The 25497-nt window shown below is 46.4% G+C and overlaps 1 protein-coding gene across 5 annotated transcripts in view; it reads left to right on the top strand.

The window, feature by feature from the left end:
* Positions 1 to 25497, top strand: part of TRIO (trio Rho guanine nucleotide exchange factor) — a 380384-nt gene that overhangs the window by 98278 nt on the left and 256609 nt on the right. Inside the window, exon 1 of one of the 5 annotated variants that reach the window (XM_036848903.1) lies at positions 22453 to 22473. The exons of the other annotated variants lie outside the window; for them this stretch is intronic. The gene's annotated coding sequence lies outside the window, so the exon portion shown is untranslated. Of the gene's footprint in view, positions 1 to 22452; positions 22474 to 25497 lie in introns of those variants that run through there. 5 annotated transcript variants of the gene reach the window in all.

Consider the following 25497-nt stretch of genomic DNA (forward strand, 5'->3'; position numbering starts at 1 on the left):
AGGTGAGTATTTTAACGTTGAGGGCTACATGTTCAAGATTCCCTGTAGCAGACACTAAAATATTACTGACATAAAGTTTGTAGAAGCTAGTGCATCTTTTGGGTCAGTGACAAGAGAGCATTTGCTGCGACACAGTGTCTCTAGTATTGTTCCTGTGTAACCGTTCTCCACGTTCACCATTCTCAACTTTTAACATCCACGTGCCATCCTGTGGTAGATCCACTTGTCCGTGGTGTTTAAATTTGGTTATTGTGAAAGCTCGTTTGCACCTGTTGAAAATGCTGGCATAATTACTACATTGGTAAACCCCAGAAATCTGAGCCCTTCTTTCGCTGATGCTTCTTGTTTCAGCCAGAACAGTGCACGGTTTCAAATGGTTCAGCCTTTTCCTGCAACAACGAAGTTTCTGATTCGGGGGAGTGCTGCAGTCCCTACGCCCCGCCCTCCACTTTTGAATTAAGAAAAGAAGGGCTTAGATTATTTTTGAGGCAGCTGCTAACAAAAATTGTGTTTTCTTAAGAGCTGTGCTTGTCGTTGTGTAACGATGGTGTGTGTTGGCCCAGGCTGGGAACAGTTCTACTGGAATGAACGGGCGATGCCTCGGAGTAGAAGAGCTTCCCTGTGTGGATCTGCGGCCTTTGCAACAGACCGTTTGTGCGCCCGGAGCCGATTGTAAGGCCGTCTCCGCCTGTGCACACAGAGGCCATTGAGAAGAGCAAGTGGGCAAAGGGTGTGCGGGGCTGGGGGTTGCCTGGTGCTCCAGGACCCAGGATGACTGCCGGCCTGTGCTTTCCTTGTCACCGCTGCCAGCCAGGGCTTTGACCTCCTGAAGCCCAACTTGCCAGATGATTCCCATTCTAATTAAATGATACAGCCTATGGAATCAGCTCTTCTTTTTTTTTCCGTTGTGGTGGGTGCATGGGCTTCTCATTGCGGTGGCTTCTCTTGTTGCGGAGCAGGGCTCTACGCACGCCGTCTCAGTAGTTGTGGCGCACGGGCTCAGTAGTTGTGGCTCGTGGGCTGTAGAGCACAGGCCCAGTAGTTGTGGTGCACGGGCTCCATAGTTGTGGCTCACGGGCTCAGTAGTTGTGGCGCATGGGCTTTGTTGCTCCGCGGCATGTGGGATCTTCCCGGATCAGGGATCCAACCCGTGTCCCCTGCACTGGCAGGCGGATTCTTATCCACTGTGCCACCAGGGAAGTCCTTTGTCAGTATTTTAAAATAGCAAGTCTGTCCATAAAATCTCATTGCCACTTTAACTGAGCTGTCGGGACATGGGATGGAACAACAGGGACGGGCTGGCTTCGCCTCACTTGCCTCCACCTCTTGCTAGCTTCTCAGGTAGGCCCGTCGCTGTCAGTCCTCTTCTGGGTTTTAGGATGGGGGTGCTCTGGGTATTAAGGGCCCAGACCAGTTTAACCCAAAGCATCACTCTTTCATCCAACTCCAAACTCATCTTCCCCAGTTCAGCCCCCCACCTCCCGTTTCTGCAGAGCAGCCAAAGGGAAGGGGCTGTTGGTTTATTCTTCAGCTCTCGTCTCTCCCGACCCCCCTCCACTCATCCCCAACACTCCCCTCCACGTGACAGCTGGGGACGGGGGAAGGAAAAGGGTGACATCTGTTGGCTGTTACTATCACCTTGATTTTGTCTTTGCATCTGTCTCTCTTTTCGTCAGAGACATTCCCTCCCAGCCTCCGAGAATGTCCCTAAGTGCTGGCGAGGCACACTCCAGGTGACCTTTCACAGCTCCCCTCCAGAGTCTCCCCTGGAGGCGCGCCCTGCTCCGTCCCCCTCTGCTGAGACCTCACGCCACTCCTGGCCTCTCCTTGGTCCCTCTGCCCACAGCAGCAGGATGTGTGTCCCCCCAAACTGAAAGGCGCGGGCTGCAGGGTCTGCTGCCCTCTCTCCTCCCCCACCTCAGCCTGCTGAGCAGGGGGCTGGCGCCAGGAAACCCCCCAGAGGTGCGCCTTCGGCCTGGCGTCGGAATGCATGGGCACTTCCCCCTTCTGCCCTTGGCTTCAGGCCTGAGCCAAGTTCACGACAATGGGAATGTCCTGTTACTGTCACCGTTGGGGATTTGGACTTTGCTGCTGTAATCCCTTGTTTTGATGTATGGGTATAAACCTCAGAATTATAGGGAAGATCAGTCTGAATTATGGAAAAATTTAACAATGTGCAATTTATTTACAAATGTAGTGATACACAGCTTTACATGAACAGTTTTGCTAATTTGTGTATCCCGTTACAGTAAAAAAAATAAGTCTTTAAAGGAATTCATTCTTATAGTTTAACTCAGAAATTGAAGTTACATTGAAGAAATTCTTAATCATTTGAACCTTGTTTCGGAAAGTGCACTGAATTTTGTGGTAGGTTTCTTTTTTTTTTTTTTTAATTTTATTTATTTATTTATGGCTGTGTTGGGTCTTCGTTTCTGTACGAGGGCTTTCTCTAGTTGCGGCAAGTGGGGGCCACTCTTCATCGCGGTGCGCGGGCCTCTGACTATCGTGGCCTCTCTTGTTGCGGAGCACAGGCTCCAGACGCGCAGGCTCAGTAATTGTGGCTCACGGGCCTAGTTGCTCCGCGGCATGTGGGATCTTCCCAGACCAGGGCTCGAACCCGTGTCCCCTGCATTGGCAGGCAGATTCTCAACCACTGCGCCACCAGGGAAGCCCTGTGGTAGTTTTCTTATAGGACACACATGCATACACACACATATGCCGTGTAGATTTGTAATGTAGGCGTTTTCATTGTATTAATTAAAATGAATCTTGATTTTGTTTGAAGACTTGATAGTCTCTGCTGAGAGAGCATACGAAAGTTCATGAGTTAGACTCTGTAGACTTAGACGTCTTAGTAAAAAAGATGGACTACTTGCTGCCTTTTTGTCTTGCTTGGTTTTAACTTTTGAGTGTGGGAAATTTAAATGCATCTTCTACTTTGTAGCGTATTAGGAAATCATAGGGTTAGAAGTCGGTAATAAGTGCATCAAGTTAAGATGATCAAGGAGATTTTGAAGGAATCATGCATTTATGTTATAGCCTCCCCACCACCCCTTTAATTAGAAAGAAATAGAATGTCCTTCCTTAGGCTTTAGGTAACTGAAATCCTGTGTCATACCCTTTTGTTAAGACAGCTGCTGTTGAAGTGTGTTGAATGTATTTTAGTAGCATTGACGGCCACTTCTAAGTGACATTGAGTAGATTAGGAAAGTAAAATACGTTGATTTGAACCATTCATTACTTTGACAGTTAGTTTTATGTTAATGGTAGATTGACTATAGGGGAGATGTTGGAGCCAGGGCCCCAGGCAGTGTCCTTGCACCCCGTGCTGTGCTGTAGGGGCCGACAGAGGAGCCCCAGGTCCTGCCTGAACAGAGGGAGCTTGTGCTGTGCCTCCGCCCCTTGAGGGTGAGCCCCTCGTTAGCGCTGCCCAGGATGGGTGGCTGCCCGGACCACTGGGCACCTCTCCTCCAGTCTTCTTCGTGGTCAGGAACTGCCGTTTTAAGCTCTGATTTGGAACAGATGAGCGTCATCAGAGCTGACACTGGCTGGACACTCTTGGTGCTCAATACTGTGCTGACTTTTCCTTTAATGCTCTGCGCACGTCTGCACATGAGAAATTCTTACCCCCGTTGGATAGAAGGTAACCCTAGTGCTCTAAGAAGTTTATATTAACTTGCAGATGGTACTTTGGGGGTTTGATTCCAAGCCTGAGTGATCATCACCTCTGAAGGTGATGATCTCTCCCGCTACTCTGAGCCCCCTGAAAAATCTGCCAAGTGCCTCGCACAGGTGCTAGGCTCAACACAGGTGAGCAAGACGCAGTCCCCAGGTGGGGACTAGTCAGGACGGCCTGGACCTACTCATAACCTCGAGGTCCACAGAGGGGCAGGCTGGCTGTAGGTAGTTGACCTGTGTGTTGTTTCTCAGAGGCAGACACGTGGCTTCTCCATTGAAGAAAGCAGTGGGAACGTATAAGGGAGCCTTGATGGTAAAGCAGATTGGAAGTGGAGAGGTTGACAATTATTTGTGATTTATTGATATCTGGGCTCTAGAGCCATCCTAAACGCTGGGTGAAAGATGCTGTCGTTCTGAAGCTCATGACAGTCAGACATTGGTTAGACTTTCCTGTTTCCTGCGCCCATCACTTCCAGCTGAGGCCAGCTTACAAAGGGAGGGGGTGAGGCGGGCACCCTCCTCATTACTTCGGCTTGAAAAACAGCTGAACTCTCTGGGCTTTAGACGAGGAGATTACTGATGAAAATGTGTCCTGTGGTTCAGGCTTCATTTGGCCCTTTGTGTGTTTAATTTGCATGTGTCGAGGTCAAGCAGCTGGACAGACCTCTCGGCACAGATACTTTGTCGCCAGGGCCGGAGGGGTGAGATTAGTGCGACCGTAAAGGGCAGGCTTGTTTGCTCACAGGACGCATTTTGTGAGCAGGGTTCTCGGTAACGTCATTCTGAGCTGACTCCTGGCCTGTCCGTTTAACAGAATCGTTTAAAAATGAGCAGAGCGGTTCTGGACCTGGTGACAACCTGCCTGGGGGCTTGTTGGGGGATGTGCACGGACGGGCTTGGCTTTGTGACACCCAGAGCAGCTCCATCTTACGGCGAGAACGCCGAGACCGGGTATGAATCGGTAAATACGCCACTTTGCCCGGGATGGGGAGCTGAAGCCGATCTGGAATAAGAACAAATGTTTTGCCGATTTCTTACCTAATTTAAAAAAAACTATTTTTTTCCCTTTCCAATTTTAGGAATTACCCTGTTAAGACACAGTGTGCTCCAGAAGGCACAGAGAAGTGATAAATATGAATTTGTTGGTGAATCTAAGCTGCTTGATTTTTATCATCTTGGGGGCATGTTTTATTTTTGACACAAAGGAGAAAGAAGGGAGATTTTTGCCAACGGAAACTGCAGCCTCCTCTAGCCCAGCTCTGTGTGCTGCTTAAACTAGCGAGCGGTGCTTCTCCCGCAGTTCATCTTTGCACAAAGGGGATGATGTAATCTTTTTCACTGCCGGCCACGTGGGCAGCATGCCGTCACTGTCTTCACGCGGACACCTCTGCGCTGCCCAGACGGCTGTGCGTTTGAAATCAAATTGCCTTCCTCTCTCAGTGTCTTGTTCCTCTCGCCAAGGCTGGCCTTCACCTGTGTATACATGCGTGTGCCTTCGCGTACCTGGATAGCGTGGGTGACTTTATTGCAGAAAAATGACCAGAGTAGCATGTTGTAGAGAGCGGAGCCGGCTGTGTGCATGCATTTAAGGTTGGGGGAGGGGACTCTGTTGCCATTAGCAACCACTTGCCTGTTTATTAGGAGGGTGAAATGCACAAAGCTCAGGCTTCCCCTTCCTTCCACTGCTTTCTCCTGAGCTCTGACAGCAGCTCACCTGAGCCTGTGCAGCCCAGAGGCCGTGCTGCGAGCAGCCTCATGTACATGGAAGCGCGTCCTTTCCAACTGAACGCATCCTCCCACGTGTGCTGCCTTTCGGTTGCCCTTCCTCCGTGGGCGTCACTTCATCCTGTTGATTTAGGGCAGTGACCGCTGCCGTGGACTGCGCCCTTGTTTGTTCAGCTCTGGGTTAAGCACTTTCCCTGCATGTGCTCATTAGGTTCTGCTAACAACTTCGGAAACACAATTACAGAGGAAACTGCAGCCGGTGGCAGGGGTGGGGAGCTTTGCCGCACAGAAGACGGAGACGGGCTGTGGGGCACCTTGCATTTCATCTCTGCTTATTTTTTCCCTGAAGGAAAGATTAGGTTCAGAGCTTTCCTTCTCCTCACGCCGCCCTGGTGGTACTCTTGCCAGTTGTGACGAGTCTGTGGGAGTGTGAGCCCCTGGCCACTGGGGCATAGTGACCCCAGGACAGCTTTGCTTCTTTGGGCCTGGCGTTCTGGGTGATGTGATTTTGGTGGTTAGGTGCAGCTACCTGAAATACTTCAGCAACTATAAGATGTCCTTGATTTGGGGACCCTCACGCCTCTGGGGACCTTATTGTTAAAGCTGTGTCAGTACTGATTTTTTTTTTTTTAAATGTGAATATTTCTTAATGACTGAAATATTATTATTATTATTTTTTAAATTGGTCTAGAATGTTGCCTAGCAATCGGAATTTTTTTTTTTTAATTAAAACTTTCTTACAACACTTCTTAATTTTATTTATTTATTTATTTATGGCTGTGCTGGGTCTTTGTTTCTGTGCGAGGGCTTTCTCTAGTTGTGGCAGGCGGGGGCCTCTCCTCATCGTGTTGCGTGGGCCTCTCACTATCGCGGCCTCTCTTGCTGCAGAGCACAGGCTCCAGACGCGCAGGCTCAGTAACTGTGGCTCACGGGCCCGGTTGCTCCGTGGCATGTGGGATCTTCCCAGACCAGGGCTCAAACCCGTGTCCCCTGCATTGGCAGGCAGATTCTCAACCGCTGCGCCACCAGGGAAGCCCCAGTACTGATTTTGATCAGCATTTATGGGCTGCACATAATAAGGTAACAGAGCACCTTAATCCCAGATTCTGCAAGTGCCTTATTTGGAGAATTAGGAGCCTGAGTAGGTGGGAGCTGGAGAGGCGCGCACACCGTTTCCCCCTCTGCACGGCCACTGGCCACCGTGTGGCCTTGCTGCGCCACAGGCCGGGATGGCCTGGCTTTCTTTCCCTGGTGGTGTAGTTCAGGACTGGGGAGTGGGGAGCTGGGCTGTCCTGTCTTCTTATTTATCGAGCTGACGTTTGCAGAGCACCATTGCCGGGCAGTTTTTGGTGCTTTACGTGCCTCACCTCACCGGACCCCCACAGTGTCCCTGGGAGGTGGGGACTGTCCCTGCAGTGGATGGCTGGGGCCTGGAATCCATCTGCACAGGGAAGCAGAGGGGTCGGGGAGGCCTAATTAATGGATGATGAAGCAGGTGCCGACAGAAGCCCTGGGATCAGGGAGAGATTATTCGAGAAAAGACTGTGCCTGTTTCTTCTCTAAAATCAGAAGGGAGAGAAGTTAGCAGTAGAGGCATTTGGATGTGGAAGGGAAGAAACGTGAGCTTGTATCTTAAAACCTTGCTCTTCTTGGCGAAATAAGAGGCGACTGCCTGGTGAAAGGGTGAGCCGAGGTCTAGGATTTGAGGAGACCAGGGGTAGGGGTTGGGGGACAACAGTCATGGCAGCTCAGGTGCCCCAGCGGCTGGCAGCTTATCACCACTGTCTGGTCACCTAGTAAATGGTTTCATTTATGGGGGTGACCGGCCTGTGAGATGACAGTAAAGCCTAATAAGCACGAGATTCTGAAGGAGCCAACCTTTAAGAGATGTTCTTCCCAAGCTGTTGTGATTGTAGCCTTAACCAGATCCTGCAAAATAAGACATTGAAATAAAAATACCAGTTTGGCTTTGTTCGTACTTATTTACAAAGGAAAAGGTCACTTTCTCACTGTATACTCAGTGGTGGTAGTTTTGTGTCTTGTTCAGGATTTCGTCTCATTAAAAATTCAGCATCTTTTGCGCAAGGCTCAGTGGGCCGTGGCTCCTCCTTCTCGTCTGTCGACAGATCCGATTGCTTTTCCTTCACGATCGCTCTTCCTCCAGCCCTTCCTCACTGTCCGTCCCACCGGCCTGACCCAGAGCCTGGCCTCTCTCCACACCACCCGCCCTCAGGCCCCGCTTCCCCTCCTTGACTTAAGCATATGTGCTGCTCTGCACCCGCTGAGGGCCAGGCCTGTCATTGTCCTGCACAGGATGCCAGAGTGGCAGGCGAGCTCCGAGAGGCTGACCTCGCTTCCTCAGGTGGCCTCACCTGCGTCACTGAGGGACTCACGTCTGTTCTTGATGCGGGGCCTGGTCCAAAGGACACCTGTGCTCTCTGTTGCCACCTCCGGAAGAAGGGACAAAAGATGACAGAAGAGCCCAGGGAACGATTTTTAAAAAATATTTATTTATTTATTTGGCTGCTCCGGGTCTTATAGTTGCGGCATGCGGGATCTTTAGTTGGGGCATGCGAACTCTTAGTTGCGGCATGTGGGATCTTGTTCCCCGACCAGGGATCAAACCCAGGCCCCCTGCAGTGGGAGCACGGAATCTTAAGCCACTGGACCACCAGGGAAGTACCCCCCAGGAAATGATTAAGCCATTGCTTGAACGTTCCTTAAAACCGACCTTTCCAGATCTGAAGTACGCCCCTTAGACTGGGCTGCCTGTGTGTGAACCCAGCATAGGTTTTATTTTATTTTGTTTGTGAACCAGAAGGCGCGGTTCTTGCCGTCCTGCCAGGAGAGCGGAGGGACGAGGTCCTGCCTCTCGGCAGGTGTGCAGCCTTCCCCACTTCTGCCAAGCTCGTGGGGAGGGGAGGAGGCCCAGCGGAGGGCGGCCGGCCCCCAGGCAGACTCCAGGCGGGCCTGGCCTGCACACTCGGGGCTCCTGGACTCGGGGTCCAGCTGTGCACACCGCCACCATTTCACCCAGTGGAGGAGCCTGGCCTGAAGTTACAGGTAGCCATGTAACTTCAGGGAAGTTTGCTCACGGAAGCACCCTCTGTATCAGCATGATTTTTAGTCCCTGATGCAGATTATCCCGGTCAGATCACTGCCTAGCGGTAGTTAAGAGGAACTTGGCTGAAGAAAAGGAAGTGCTGATTCCAGGGCGAACGGGAGCTCTTTGTTCACCACAGGGTGTGTGTGCATCAGGATCTCCTGAGTGTGGGAAGAAAATAGCAAAAGCTTTTGAAAGATAGTTATGTATAGCTTATTATTTTCAAATATCTATTTGGGGGTATACAATAGACTAGTACAATAGTACACTTAAACATAATTGGGGACATGTAGTAAAATTCTTTGGTGATGGAATTCTTGAGCAAAAGCATTTGAAGAACATTGCTTTAGGGCAGTGGATCTCACAGGGCGCTTCCAGGATCCCATGGGCTCCTCAAGGACTTTTCAGGGGATCTGTGAGTTAAAGCTGTTTCCACAGTAGGCTAATAGAGTCTGAGCTTTTCCTTACTCTCATTCTTTCCAAAGTGTATAGTGATGTTTCCCAGTGGCTGCCTGGCACCTAACATCACAGCAGATTAAAGGCAGAGGCAGATGTGAGAATCTAGATGTTCTACCAAGCATACATTAAAGCCAGTCTCAAAAGTGTAAAACAATGCCAGCCTTCTTTCTGGTATTTTTTGGAAATACAGATTTTTAAATAGAAAGTCTTACTTATTTTAACATGTAATAGATTTATTATCATTATTTTCCTTTTTTTTATTAATATATATATATATGTATATTTTTTGGCTGTGCTGTGTGGCATGTGGGATCTTATCCCGACGACCAGGGATTGAAGCCCATGCCCCCTGCAGTGGGAGCGCAGAGTCTTAACCACTGGACCGCCAGGGAAGTCCCTATCATTACTTTCCAAGAAATTAATCTTTAAAATTTTTTCTCAGTTTTAGGTTTTAACATAGGTATTAGGTACCTAGATATTATGCGGCTGGGCTGTGACAGGCAGACCCACAGAAACCAAAGCTCTTTGAGACCCGCAGTGGTTCTTAAGCGTGCAGAGGGGTCTTGCAACCAAGCCTTTGAGATCTGCTTGCTGTGTTAGAGGTCTGGTAGGCTGGTCCCGGCCGTGCAGTCCAGCAGAAGGCCCACAAGAGGAGCCTGGGGAGGAGGACCTGGCAGGTGGGAGGGCAGGAAGGCGAGGACCCCTTTGTGCCTTTGGCCCCATCCTCCCTGGGAGAGGCAGGGAGGTCTGTGCTTTTGGCCTCCACTCCTCCTCCCCAGTTCTGCTCCAGCCTACGCCAGTAGCACAGATGGGTTATTGTGTGTATTAAATAGGCTTCTGTTGGAACCCCTGAGACCCTAAGACCAACCTATGGCATTATTGCTGTGGGAAAATCCATTCCTGAAATCCAGTAACGGCGGACTCGCTAACTGAGTTTTGGAACACAGGCTGTTTGGCGGTTAGAGACCGAGTTTCTGTGCAGGTCTCCGCAGCAGTTCCTTTTTGGCAGTTATTCTTAAGGAATCTTAAATAGGAGGAACTATTAGGGGAATTCAGTTGAGATAGAAATAGAAAGGGAAACATCTGGGGTATCCTGTTCTTGCGGTCTCAAACTTTCAGGACAAAGTGTAAAAATCGAGTTTTCTGTTAGCTCAGAGAGGTTAGAACCTAAAAATAATTTCAAACTAATCTCTTGTCCAGTAACATGCTTGTTTTTGTATCCTTGTTCAACTCATTTTGGTAAAAGGTACCAAATGGTTGCATCCTTAAAAAAATATGCAGGCTCATCTGACAGACAGTAGACGCTTTAGAGAAGATGTGGAATCCAGCCATTTGGGAAAACATTTGGCATCACCTCATAAACTCTGACCCAGCAGTTTCTCCCCTAGCCGGTCCCTCTGCCCGGAGATGCTCTGAAAGTGTGTTCTGGGATACGTGGACACGGCAGTTCAGGCAGCATCATTTATAATAGCAGAAATGGGAGACAAAGCAAACGTCCATGAACAAGAGTGCAGGAATAAGTTCATGGTATAGTCACAGAATGGAGCATTAAACAAAGCTCAGTGTGCAGATTAATGCAGATGAACCATCCAAACTGGATTAAGTCACAAGAGTGTGCGTGTAGTATGATTACTTTCATATGAAGTCCAAAGACAAGTAAAAGAAGCAATATATCATGTAGCAGTAGATTCATAAACGGCAAAACTCTAAAGAAAAGCAAGGGAATGTTTGTCCTAAAAGCCAGCATAGTGGTATGTCTGGAGCCAGGAGGTGGTACCATCAGGCCAGGGCATGGGGAAGGCTTCTAAGGAATTGACAGGGTTCTGGTTCCTAAACAGGATGGTGGTTTCAAATATGTACATGTAACACACATACACACCTTCATACAGACCAGCCTGACATTCTCTTCTAAGTCTGGGGCCTATTTTTGCCTGGGCTTTTCATTCTAGTAGCTGAAAGAATTAGAAAAATTGATTAAAAACCCTTTTTGTTTTACCGTACAGTGAATAATTGAATATTTAAAGCCATCAGGGCTCTTGGAAGTTATCTCCTATAATAGCACCCCCGGCTCCTCTTGTTTTGAGGTTTCAAGGTGGTACCATTGGAGAGTTGACTGATGTCATGCTGTGAGCTTCCATAGAGCCGTCTGGGCTTGCTTGTGCAAAGAATGAAGAAGGGAAACTTAGTGTGGGTTTTCGAATGAGTTTGCCTTCACCAGCGTGGGCCGAGGGGGTGGCAGCCTCGGCCAGTGGACACAGGAAGGCCAGCATCTTTTGGGTGCACTAAAGTTAGCTGTTCATTTCAGTGCATATCATCGGGCAGAGTGGGAAAATCCTGTTTTTTCTTGATCATCTATTAAAACGAGAGATGACCTTGTATTAAAAAGAGAGACCGAGGGTGGAAGATGAGGTTGGAGCGTGGTCTGTACCTTCTGGCCTCGGGCCTGAGCCAGGTAGCTCCGCAGGGGAAGAGAGCGACTGGATTCTTACTCCAGTGGAGAGGCTTCTGACAACAGAGGGATGTGAAGTGGAAAGATGTTGGAAAGGGAGCGCTTTTTTAGTTATTGAAGTGTTTATTGTCACCATTTTAGTTAGAGGAGGTGATAGCTCCCCCCAAAATTTGTTCATTTCATGTGACTTCTGGGCTCATCTGTTTTTATTTCTTATTATATTCTGATTTGCCCCTTTCTACAGATAGGACAGGCTGAGCAGGACCCTGAGAAGGCTCAGGTGCAAGCGGGGTGCCCCTGGGTTGGGGGAGTGTGACCAAGGGGTCAGGATAAGCTGCAGCCTCTTAGGCGGAAGAATATTCTGACTTTTTTTTTTTTTTTTTTTTAGAAATTCACGTTCTTTTTTTTAATTTATTTATTTATGACTGTGTTGAGTCTTCGTTTCTGCGCGAGGGCTTTCTCCAGCTGCGGCAAGTGGGGACCACTCCTCATCGCGGTGCACGGGCCCCTCACCATCGCGGCCTCTCTCGTTGCGGAGCACAGGCTCCAGACGCGCAGGCTCAGCAATTGTGGCTCACGGGCCCAGCTGCTCCGCGGCATGCGGGATCCTCCCAGACCAGGGCTCGAACCCGTGTCCCCTGCACCGGCAGGCAGACTCTCAACCACTGCGCCACCAGGGAAGCCCTATTCTGACTTTTGAACTGCCTTATAGTTCCTTAAATTATTTATAGTCAGTCCCAGGAGAAGGAAATTGCCAAACTTAATTGTTGATTTAAAAAAATCAACAGTTTTTTTGTTTGTGTGTGGCTTTTGACAATAACTGCAGGTGATGCATCTCCTTATAGAATGCAGTAATTTCAGGTAAATGGGCAAAATTTCCCCAAACCCATTTACTTAAAAGCACTTAGCAAATGCGTATGTCTGAGAATGAGCTGCTTTCTCAGAGGTCAGTGGTAATAGTAGTTAACGTTCTCGGTGCTGTTAGTCCTGTGAGTGGTATCGTTGGGATCCTCATCTGACCCATTTCACAGATGAGGAGTCACGGGTGCAGAAAGGCTCAGTGACCTCCGTGCTCTCCCTGCTGGGAAGTGCAGACCGGGCAGCCAGGTTCCAGCCCCGACTCCTCACTAAACACATTAGTCCCTCGACAGAATGTTCCGTGTTGAGTCGTGGCACCGTGGCTTTCAGGTGATATCCATCAGTGTAACGCGGAGGAGAGGGGTGGTGAAGGGTAGCTTTTATACCCTCCTCCTGAACGCCCCTCCGCACCTCTCGGGTCTGCGCCATCTCTACCTTGGAAGGAAGTTGTCTGTAACCCTGTGCTGGTCCTGAGCACCTGGGCAGCAGGTGTGCTGAGGTCTCGGTGCAGTCCTGGGCAGGTCCTGCAGGTGCGGGCTGGGGAGTGAGTGAGTACGCACCCCTTCATTTAACTGTCCTTGCTGCGTTGCTCTGTGCCTTTCTATACGTCCATTTGCATTTCTTTATTAATTGTGAAAACATGTTCTCTGGGCTTCCCAGTAGAGAGATACCGACTTGCTTCCTCGCTGTCAGGGACTTAGCAGTTAGAGGCTTGGAGAAAGGAAAACAGATTGCCCAGCCTGCATGGCCTACAGCTTTGAGTCTCAGCCCGCTCAGATGGGGTACTGCCGGGCACGTCTAAGGAAGTCATCTTTCGGGAGAGCTTGCCTCCCCCCACCCCTCCCTCAGTTATTTATTGTGGACCCCACAGCAAGCAGGAAGAGGCCCCATGACTCACGGTTGCACGGCCCCAGTGCAGGCCCAGGACACCTGTCTTCTCAGCCCCTTACATGGCAGCAGTTTCCCAGGTGGGATGATGAGTTTTATGGTCACGCAGCTGGAACTTCTTCCCGTTTTGTGAGGGTCGCAGCCGTGCCGGAGCACTTCTGAGCCGGTGCTGGCACCCACTTACTGAGCTCAGAGTGAATCAAGGGGAGATGCCGCTACACGTGGGCTGGTACCTCCTCAAGTTCACGGGGTCTCCAGCAGTGATTCCCTCTGAGCAAGCTTCCCTGCGGCCCCTCCCGGAGGGTTGAGCCCCTCGCTGGCACTTTGGTCCTCTGTACCTGGGGAATTGCATCTTTTTCTCATTATCAATGAATATGCATAAGAATCCCAAGTGAGAGAGTCGATCCACATTAAATCCATTTTTATGTCAAAATTTGTTTTCCCATCAGTATATCTGAAATTATTTGGCTGAATAAACATATTTTAACAAGAATTTAAAAAACATACTTTTGTTGGTATGCAGAAGGGAATTTGATGTGAAGGAGGTGGCAGGAGAGAGGTGGTTAGAGAATTGAAATGAATTTTTTTTTTTTTTTTTTGCATTAGTTTTCTCAGCTTCCTTTGTAGTTTCTTAAATTTCTTATTAGGAATTCAGTAGGAAGGCTAATAATAGGGACCTATTTATTAGAATTTCTTTTCCCTGCTTGGAAATGAGGGTAAGGCAGGACAGCAGTACCTGAGTTAACATGAATGAAAAAGTTGCTTTAACCTTAAAAGCCATGAGTCCTAAAGGCTTTGGCTGCCCTCCTGGTGTAATCTCGATACAGGTCCCATTATCTGTGACCAGAGTCGGGCTGGCGTTTCTCCCGCGGGGCTGTAGCACACCTGTTGAGTCATCAAATCTTGTTACGCTAAATAGAAGGATCAGGAAGAAAACTTCCAACTTAACCATAGGTTGCATTTGGAATTCAGCCTTAAAACAAACAAGTTACAAACACTACTTTTAAAAATTTATTTATTTATTTATTTATTTTTGAGACGTCCTTACTTAGCGGGAGGGAATTGCTCCTCCTAGGTTTCTAATCCTGTTCCAGGCTCTCTGTCCTCCACTGGTCAGTAAACATCTAAAGGACAGGACCTAGCTTGCTCCTGTTCGTGTCCTCAGACATCAGATGTGTCACCATGTGTTTCAGATGTATTTCTGATAACATTCAGAAACAGATAAAGTTGTCAAAGCAGAGTAGGTTAGTTGAAAAACTGAGGCACAGCAGCTATGTGTAACCTATCGAGTGGGCTTCTAATGATTTTTTTTTCATAGATCTTTATTGGAGTACAATTGCATCACAACACTGTGTTAGTTTCTGTTGTACAACAAAGTGAATCAGCTATATGTATACATATATCCCCATATCCCCTCCCTCTTGAGCCTCCCTCCCACCCTCCCTATCCCACCCCTCTAGGTCATCACAAAGCACCGAAATGATCTCGAGCTGATCTCCCTGTGCTATGCGGCTGCTTCCCTCTAGCTATTTTACATTTGGTAGTGTATATATGTCGATGCTACTCTCACTTCGTCCCAGCTTCCCCCTCCTTCCCACCATGTCCTCAAGTCCATTCTCTACGTCTGCGTCTTTATTTCTGTCCTGCCCTTAGGTTTTTCAGAACCTTTTTTTTTTTTAGATTCCATATAAATGTGTTAGCATACGGTATTTGTTTTTCTCCTTCTGACTTACTTCACTCTGTATGACAGACTCTATCCACCTCACTACAAATAACTCAATTTCGTTCCTTTGTATAGCTGAGTAATATTCCACTGTATATATGGGCCACATCTTCTTTATCCGTTCATCCGTTGCTGGACATCTAGGTTGCTTCCATGTCCTGGCTGTTGTAAATAGTGTTGCGATGAACATTGTCGTACATGAGTGTTTTTGAATTATGGTTTTCTCAGGGTATATGCCCAGTAGTGGGATTGCTGGGTCATATGGTAGTTCTATTTTTAGTGTTTTAAGGAACCTCCATACTGTTCTCCATAGTGGCTGTATCAATTTACATTCCCACCAGCAGTGCAAGAGGGTTCCCTTTTCTCCATACCCTCTCCAGCATTTATTGTTTCTAGATTTTTTGATAATGGCCATTCTGACCGATGTGAGGTGATACCTCATTGTACTTTTGATTTGCATTTCTCTAATAATTAGTGATGTCGAGCATCTTTTCATGTGCCTCTTGGCCATCTGTATGTCTTCTTTGGTGAAATGTCTATTTAGGTCTTCCGCCCATTTTTTAATTGAATTGTTTGTTTTTTTGATAATGAGCTCCATGAGCTGTTTGTATATTTTGGAGATTAATCCTTTGTCTGTTGTTTCATTTGCAAATATTTTCTCCCATTCTGAGGGTTGTCTGTTCATCTTGTTTATGTTTTCCTTTGCTGTGCAAAAGCTTTGAAGTTTAATTAGGTCCCGTTTGTTTATTTTTGTTTTTATTTCCATTTCTCTAGGAGGTGGGTCAAAAAGATCTTGCTGTGGTTTACGTCAAAGACTGTTTTTCCTAGGTTTTCCTCCAAGAGTTTTATAGTGTCTGGGCTTACATTTAGGTCTTTAATCCATTTGGAGTTTATTTTTTTGTGTGGTGTTAGGTAGTGTTCTAATTTCATCCTTTTACATGTAGCTGTCCAGTTTTCCCAGCACCACTTATTGAAGAGGTTGTCTTTTCTCCATTGTATGTTCTTGCCTCTTTTGTCATAAATTAGGTGACCATATGTGCATGGGTTTATCTCTGGCCTTTCTATCCTGTACCATTGATCTATATTTCTGTTTTTGTGCCAGTACCATACTGTCTTGATTACTGTAGCTTTGTAGTATAGTTTGAAGTCAGGGAACCTGATTCCTCCAACTCCGTTTTTCTTTCTCAAGATTGCTTCTATTTGGGGTCTTTTGTGTTTCCATACGAATTGTAAAATTTTTTGTTCTGATTCTGTGAAGAATGCCTTTGGTAGTTTGATAGGGATTGCATCGAATCTGTAGATTGCTTTGGATAGTATAGTCATTTTCACAATATTGGTTCTTCCAATCCAAGAACATGGTATATTTTTCCATCTGTTTATGTCATCTTTGATTTCTTTCATCAGTGTTTTGTAGTTTTCTGAGTGCAAGTCTTTCACCTCCTTAGGCAGGTTTATTCCTAGGTATTTTATTCTTTTTATTTCAGTGGTAAATGGGAGTGTTTCCTTAATTTCTCTTTCTGATTTTTCATTGTTGGTGTATAGGAATGCCAGAGATTTCTGTGCATTAATTTTCTATCCTGCAGCCTTACCAAATTCACTGATTACTTCTAGTAGTTTCCTGGTGGCATCATTAGCATTTTCTATGTATAGTATCATGTCATCTGCAAACAGTGACAGTTTTACTTATTCTTTTCCAATTTGTATTCCTTTTATTTCTTTTTCTTCTCTGATTGCCATGGCTAGGACTTCCAAAACATGTTGAATAAGAGTGGCGAGAGTGGACATCCTTGTCTTATTCCTAATCTTAGTGGAAAAGCTTTCAGTTTTTTATCATTGAGTATGATGTTTGCTGTGGGTTTGTCACATATGGCCTTTATTAGGTTCGAGTAGTAGGTTTCCTCTATGTCCATTTTCTGGAGGGTTTTTATCATAAATGGGTGTTGACTTTTGTCAAAAGCTTTTTTTGCATCTGTTGAGATGATCATATGGTTTTTATTCCTTAATTTGTTAATATGGTGTATCACATTGATCGATTTGTGTATATTGAAGAATCCTTGCATCCCTGGCATAAATCCCACTTGATCATGGTGTATGATCCTTTTAATATGTTGTTGGATTCTGTTTGCTAGTATTTTGTTCAGGAGTTTTGCATCTATGTTCATCAGTGATACTGGTCTATAATTTTCTTTTTTTGTGATGTATTTTTCTGGTTTTGGTATCAGGGTGATGGTGGTTTTGTAGAATGAATTTGGTAGTGTTCCTCCCTCTGCAGTTTTTTGCAAGAGTTTGAGAAGGATGGGTGTTAGCTCTTTTTTCTAAATGTTTGATCGAATTCGCCTGTGAAGCCATCTGGTCCTGGACTTTTGTTTGTTGGAAGATTTTAATTACGGTTTCAATTTCATTACTTGTGATAAGTCTGTTTATATTTTCTAATTCTTCCTGGTTCAGTCTTGGAAAATTTCACCTTTTCAAGAATTTGTCCATTTCTTTGTGGTTGTCCATTTTATTGGCATATAGTTTGTAGTAGTCTCTTATAACCCTTTGTATTTCTGCGGTGTCAGTTGTGACTTCTTTTTCATTTCTAATTTTATTGATTTGGGTCCTCTCCCTTTTTTTCTTGATGAGTCTGGCTAAGGGTTTATCAATTTTGTTTATCTTCTCAAAGAACCAGCTTTTAGTTTTATTGATCTTTGCCATTGATTTCTTCATTTCTATTTCATTTATTTCTGCTCTGATCTTTATGATTTTTTTCCTTCTACTGACTTTGGGTTTTCTTTGTTCTTCTTTCTCTAGTTGTTTTACGTGTAGTGTTAGATTGTTTATTTGAGATTTTTCTTGTTTCTTGAGGTGAGATTGAATTGCTGTAAACTTCCCTGTTAGAACTGCTTTTGCTGCATTCCATAGGTTTTGGCTCTTCGGGTTTTCGTTGTCATTTGTTTCTATGTATTTTTTTATTTCTTCTTTGATTTCTTCAGTGATTTCTTGGTTACTTAGTAGTGCACTGTTTAGCCTCCACGTATTTGTGGTTTTTACAGTTTTTTTCCTGTAATTGATTTCCAGTCTCATAACGTTGTGGTCAGAAAAGATACTTGATACGATTTCAATTTTCTTAAATTTTCCAAGGCTTGATTTGTGACTCAAGATGTGATGTATCCTGGAGAATGTTCCATGTGCACTTGAGAAGAAAGTGTATTCTGCCACTTTCAGGTGGAATGTTCTAAATATCAATTAAATTTTATCTGGGCTGTTGTGTCATTTAAAGCTTGTGTTTCCTTATTTGTTTTCATTTTGGATGATCTGTCCATTGGTGTAAGTGGGGTATTAAAGCCCCCTACTATTATCGTGTTACTGTCGATTTTCCCTTTCATGGTTGCTAGCATTTGCCTTAAGTAGTGAGGTGCTCCTGTGTTGGCTGCATAAACATTTATAATTGTTATATCTTCTTCTTGGATTGATCCCTTGATCGTTATGTAGTGTTCCTCCTTATCTCTTATAATAGTCTTTATTTTAAAGTCTATTTTATCTGATATGAGTATTGCTACTCCAGCTGTCCTTTGATTTCCATTTGCATGGAATATCTTTTTTCATCCCTTCACTTTCAGTCTGTATGTGGGTCTCTTGTAGACAACATATATATGGGTCTTGTTTTTGTATCCATTCAGCCAGTCTGTGTCTTTTGCTTGGGGCATTTAATCCATTTACATTCAAGGTTATTATCGATATGTATGTTCCTCTTACCATTTTCTTAATTGTTTTGGGTTTGTTTTTGTGGGTCTTTTTCTTCTCTTGTGTTTCCCACCTAGAGAAGTTTCTTTAGCATTTGTTGTAAAGCTGGTTTGGTGGTGCTGAATTCTCTTAGCTTTTGCTTGTATGAAAACCTTTTGATTTCTCCGTCGAATCTGAGTGAGATCCTTGCCAGGTAGAGTAACCTTGGTTGTAGGTTTTTGTCTTTCATCACTTTAAGTATATCCTGCCACTCTCTTATGGCTTGCAGAGTTTCTGCTGAAAAATCAGCTAATAACCTTATGGGGATTCCTTTGTATGTTATTTTTTGTTTTTTCTTTGCTGCTTTTAATATTGTTTCTTAGAATGTAATTTTTGTTAGTTTGATTAATAGGTGTCTTGGTGTGTTCTCCTAGGGTTTATCCAGTATGGGACTCTCTGTGCCTCCTGGACTTGGGTGACTATTTCCTTTCCCATATTAGGGAAGTTTTCAACTATAATCCTTCAAATATTTTGTCAGACCCTTTCTTTTTCTCTTCTTCTTCTTCGACCCCTGTAATTCGAATGTTGGTGAGTTTAGTGTTGTCCCAGAGGTCTCTGAGATTGTCTTCAATTCCTTTTATTCTGTTTTCTTTATTCTTCTCCTTGGCAGTTATTTCCATTATTTTGTTTTCCAGCTCACTTATTCATTCTTCTGCCTCAGTTATTCTGTTATTGATTCCTTCTGGTGTATTTTTCATTTCAATTATTGTGTTGTTCATCTCTGTTTGTTTGTTCTTTAGTTCTTCTAGATCTTTGTTAAACCTTTCTTGTATTTTCTCAATCCGTGCCTCCATTCTATTTCCGAGATTCTGGATCATCTTTACTATCATTACTCTGAATTCTTTTTCAGGTATATTACCTATTTCCTCTTCATTTATTTGGTCTTATAAGTTTTTACCTTGCTCCTTCATCTGTGACATACTTTTTTGCCATCTCATGTTTTTTTTCCTTTTTTTTTACGAGTGGGATTGTGTTCCTGTTTTACTGGTTGTTTGGCCTGAGGCTTCCAACACTGGAGTTTGTAGGCTTTTGGGTAGAGCTGGGTCTTGGTGCTGAGATGAGGAACTCTGGGAGACTTCACTCCGATGAATATTCCCTGGGGTCTGAGGTTCTCTGTTAGTCCAGTGGTTCGGACTTGGAGCTCCCACCGCAGGAGCTTCGGCCCAACCCCAGGTTCGTGAACCAAGATCTTGCAAGCCACCTGGGGCAAAAAAAAAAAAAAAAAAAGGAATATAGTAACAAAGTAAACAATAAAATTAGACTAGGAAAATAACAGCTATGTTAGAAAAAAAAATAAAAATAAAAATACAGATGAAACAACAACCGGAATGTAGAACAGAACTACAGTAGTAACAAAGAGGAGGAGGAAAGAGCAAAACAGGTGGAAAAGGTCTTGGCTGTGGAGGGTGGCGTCTAAGCAGGGGTGAGGTTTGGCTGGTGGGCGGGGCCTACGCTTAGGGTCCACAGGGCTGGAAAAGGCGGCGGGGGCGTGGGGGGGGGTTTAGGCTCTACAGAATACAAGGGGCCCAGGCGTGCCTCCCCACCTGGGAGCCCAGCAGGCTTCCTGGGCTCAGGTGGGTGGGGCAGACACCCTCCGCTCCTCTCCTGCTCCTGCAGCCCCCTCCCAGCTGCCTCTCCTGATCTTGCTGGCCTCCCTCCTTCGTCCCCAGGGCCCACGCTCCCTGCAGGGGCCTTTGGAGGGTGGGGGGTCGGCCTGGGAGCTCAGCAGGCTCCCCGGACCCAGGTGGGCAGAGCAAACACCCTCTGCTCCTGTCCTGCTCCTCCATTCCCGGAGGGCCCCTCCCGCCTGCCTCTCTTCATCTCCCCAGCCTCCCTCCTATGCCCCCAGGACCACCCCAGCCTGGAGGTGACCTCTGAGGGCATAGGATCCGGCCTGAGAGCCAGACAGACTTCCCCGGCCGGTTGGGCAGGGGAAACGCTGGGCCCGCTCTCCCCTGATCCCAGCCCCCAAGGGTCCCTCCAGGCATGGGAAGGCATCCCTCCCCTCCTCTCAGCCACTCCTCAGGGGCGCTGGTCCTGTCCGGCCTCCACTTCTCCTCCCTCCTCAGTTCCCCCACATCCTACTGGTTCTCTTGGGGGTTCTTCCCGTCTCCTTGGGCGTCAGGGTCCCCCACCAGCATCTGGCAGGCGCCCTAGTTGTGGGGAGACGCCAACTCTGAGTCTTCCCACACCGCCTTCTTGACTCCGCCCCCCCTTCTAATGATTAAGGCAATCGCAGTGTTACTCTTTGAACATGTTATAGTATTATTCACTTCTGTGCTTTGCGGTTTTAATCCCTGTAGCAAGGGTTTCCAGCCTTTTCAGAATGGTCTGGAGCATCCTTTTCTATGTCAAGGACTTAGTTTTAGTGCCAGTGATTGATACAAAATTTCAGTGACAAAAGTAATACTTTTAGATGGCTTTGTGTAACTAATCACAATAGCATCTACATCTTTTTTATAAATAACAGTACCTGTATTTGTAAGGCATATTTATTTGTCCATCAGACTTTGCTTGTTACGTACACACGGTTAAGGCCACTGTTTGGTCTAATGTGTGTTTTATTTTGTTTTAGATTATAAGCTTCTTAAAATCAGGAACACGTCATTCGGGGGAACATTTCTAGGGCTTAAGAGAACACCATGTGTAGATGTGTCCTTTATGAATGCCAGGTGATGAAAAACACAGTCCTACGCTTCATCCGAGGGGCTGGCTGGTAGAAAGTTCTTCCATACCTTTCTAGTGAGTTTATGTTGAAGTTAAATCCAAATGGAAATAACTTTTCAGTCCTTCAGGTTCAGTTTTGAGTTGCATGGGGTTCACTTGGCTTGCTGTTTCCCTCATGTCTACTCTGCTTACAGAATCTCCTAATGAAAGCACTTTGGTGTAACTCGGAATTCTTGGGTGAAGACACTCCTGAGTGCAAAGGGGCGGGGCTGCAAGACCCGTGTTTCCTACTTAGAACCCACTTCCCTAGAGTCTTGCCTTCCTCTTGGTGGTTGAGGACGTGGTGTTGACTGAAAAAGAACACAAAGTGAGAGCAGTGAGTTTGTTTTATTCCGTGACCTCACTGAGGACTGTAGCCCAGGAGACAGGCCCCTCAGATGGTTCTGAGGATCTGCTCCGAAGAGGTAAGGGGGGAGCCAGGATACAGCTGAACTTTTTTTGCTGGAAAAACATGTGGTTAAGCATAAAAAGATCACTGCTAATTACAAAGAACGGACATCTGAAGTTAATGATTTCACTGTTTTTCTATGTGTGGGAAGATGCAGGAATCTGGGCTCACTGAACTTTTTCCTTAGGTATGCATCTTAACTCTCCAGGGGCCAGTATATGCTCTACGGAACTCGAAGCCGCTCAGTGTTCTTCCCATCACAGAAGCTTTTCATAAATAATTTGTGTGTGTGTGTGGCTGGGCAGCAAATAACTTTTTAATTACATTGCGAAAATCCCAGAGTCAAACTTTTCCTCCTTAAAAATCTGAACGAAGAATGTTCGTTGATGTACTAGATGATGTACAGGATGTGAGATGAAGGACTCACTCGTGACCGTAGCCTCCTCAGAATGAGTGTTTGGAGCCAGTTGACCGCTTTGGAGCCGTTGCTGACTGTCTGGGATGAGACGGATACTCGGCGCTCAGAGCTGCAGATTGTCAGCTGCCACTTAAAATTTCCAGCTGCTTGAAGCGCTCCGAGCCTCGGGGGCTACCTAGCTGGGGATGGAACCCTTACTGCGGCCATAGCACTCTGCTAGGCAGTGAGGTGCAGGACCGTCCCATCCCTCGAGGGGCTTCCCTTATCATGGGGTGCACCGATGGGTGTTGAGGTAATTGTAACCGTGCAGTGTGGTAAGGGTGCGGGGTGCTGTGGGAGTGCAGGATGGGGCATCTGATCCAGCACTGGGGGCCTCCGCCAGGCTTCACAGACGGGCTGGGTCTGGCCCGAGTCTCTCTGGAGGAGCTGGGCACGGGAAGAGTGCGTGCGTGTGCGTGTTCACACGTGTATGTGCACGTTGGGAGGTGCGGGGGGTGTTTCCGGCTGGGAGGGAGCAGTGTGTGTGGAAGTTCAGCCGTGAGCGGGGACGTGTGTCCCCTGCAGGTGATGAGAATTCCTGGAGTGGGTGTGGGAAGAGGGTACTGAGTCGGGGGGAACTAGTGAGGCCACAGGGGTAAGTGGACGTCAGGTCTTGAGGGGCTTTGTGCCACATCAGGGAGTTCGGGCTTTTATTCGAGGGCACAGAGAAGCCAGTGGTGAAATTTAGGGGAGTGAAACTGTGAGATGTATGTTTAGGAGAGAGTGGCAGAATGGATCAGAGGGAATCGTGAATGTCCATTAGGAGACTGTGGGAGTCCTGCACACGAGGGAGATGCTGGCCAGTGGACACGGTGCCCCTGGAGTCTGCAGGAGTGCAAGGGAGGACGGTGGGGGGCAGGGGGCAGCCTGGGTTCCTGGTTCGGTTGTGGGCGGGTGGTTTGTGGGACCAGGTGCTGCGCTGGGACCCACACAGTGCGGGGCAGGTCTGGGGGGATGCGGGCGAGTTCAGGGTTAGACGTTTGGTGGAGAAGCCTGTACCGTAGGCGTGCAGGTGCCCAGTTCATGACCCCTCATGGTTCCAGTGATGACAGTCTCCTGCTTGGCAGCCAAGACCAACCATAATCAGCTCCCCCCCGCCCCCCGGCAAGACTCCTACATGGTATAGGACGTCTCTTACTTTGATCCCTCCGGCCCTGGTTTTTCCATACCATGTGTCTGCACTGTACAGAACTGACCACTCCTGCCGCTCTGCCAAACACACTGGGTTCAACAAGGACCCTAGATTGCACTTGATGTTCATATCACCCCCAAATCAGAGCAAATCAGCGTACACTGAGAGAAGTTTTAATACCGTCAGTTTATACCACTTCTCTGTAATTGAAAGCCTTTCTGTATGTAATAATCAAAAAGATATTTATATAAAGGGAAAGAGTAGAGTTATAATTATAGCTGTATTTTCCAAAGCCTTTTATAGAGCTTGATTGTGATGTGCATTTAAAAAATTATACATGGGTATTAGAATTTTATCTTATTTGGTAGAGGGTAAGGGTACTACCATTTATGGACTGTTTGATGTAATGATTAAACAAGTTTTCTTTTAGCAGTCAACTTAGGTTGATTGCTGCACAGTTGTATCACTGTTACTCATTTGCTACAAACTAAGTTTTTTTTTTGTTTTTTGGTTTTTCTTTTGGCTGCGTTGGGTCTTTGTTGCTGTGTGTGGGCTTTCTCTAGTTGCAGCGAGCAGGGGCTACTCTTCGTTGCGGTGCGCGGGCTTCTCATCACGGTGGCTTCTCTTGTTGCAGAGCACAGGCTGTGGGTGCGCGGGTTTCAGTAGTTGTGGTGCGCGGGCTCAGTAGTTGTGGTTCACAGGCTTAGTTGCTCCGCGGCATGTGGGATCTTCCCAGACCAGGGATCGAACCCGTGTCCCCTGCATCGGCAGACAGATTCTTAACCACTCTGCCACCAGGGAAGGCCCACAAACCAAGTTTTTAAACAGCTTTCCTGAGAGGCTACTTCTTATGTAAAGCAAACCTTATTTGGAGTCTGTCAGCACACAGAACCATATGTATCAAAGTGTGTGTGTGTGTGTGTGTGTGTGTGTGTGTGTAGTTTAGGGTGAGTGATAGGTCTCAGGGTACAGCCTGGGTGAGCTTTCCCCAGAGGCATCTCCTGACAGGCAGTACAGGCACAAGCACAGACAGATGTCTTCTTTCTCTTGGCGTTAGACAAACACGAGGATAATGTTTCTCTACGCTTGGCCCTGTGCTGGTCCCTGGGGATGCAAAGATGAACGGCACGTCTGGGCACATGGTTCTTTTTAGATTTATGAGATTATAGAACTCCCTTTTATAACATTCCTCCTTTTTTTGACTATTGGAATATTTCCTTTCATTGGTCTATTACTTAGGCTTTTTAATTAACCTCTAACACAGTTACTATGTAATTAAATCATCAAATGTTAAAAATTCTACAGATTGTCTCATTACAGTAAAATATATGTAATAGTTAAAAATATTCTTGCTCTGGTTTTGTTTTTGGTTTTTTTGGTTATTTTGGTTTGTCTTCTATGTTTTGCGCTCAAGACATTAAAAGCCAGAGCTATTTCAAGTTGAAATGCCCTTAAACTGCCTTGAATCAGTCAACTTATGTTGCTTTTTCTTTCTGCAAGGTATGATGTTACAGGCTATTGCTTCTAAAATTATGTGAAGGAATAAATCAACCAGTCTGACAGTTATTATAACCATAAAGGAAATAAGTAGAAATTATAGTGCTGCACTATGAAACCCCATCCATATTCCTGTGTGGTGGCCTGTGAACATGTTTAGATTCTTGATATAAATATTTAATTCACTTTATATGCATTTTATAATCATTTTATAAGTATGGACTGTAGTTACATATTTATGTAAAAATAATATAAGCATTGCATTATGTTTTGATTTTTTCATGTATTAGTAAAGAAGACACAGTACACCACTTGATTTATAACCCTATATCTCCCCCCCACCCCCCCAAAACATTTTCAGAGGGGATCCATCCAGGCTAGAGAAAATGCTTCCTTCCTACGCAACACTGGTCTCAATGCTTGCCCAACTAGAAGCCTTGGTAGCGCAAACATTGTGCCGCGCGCGCTGCCGCTCCCAGCGATCCGTGACTAATCCCGCAGGCACTGCAGAGAAAGGTCCGGCAGTCGGAACTGCGGACGGCCTGCCTGGAAAGGGTGACGTCACCCCCATCTGCGCGTGCGCGCTGCCGCTGATGGAGAGGCTTAGCCCCCTGCTCTTTGTGCTGTGGGGTGCGCGCGCGCCCGCGC

This window comes from Balaenoptera musculus, chromosome 3, assembly GCF_009873245.2.
Source record: "Balaenoptera musculus isolate JJ_BM4_2016_0621 chromosome 3, mBalMus1.pri.v3, whole genome shotgun sequence".
In the NCBI taxonomy this organism is placed as follows: Eukaryota; Metazoa; Chordata; class Mammalia; order Artiodactyla; family Balaenopteridae; genus Balaenoptera; species Balaenoptera musculus.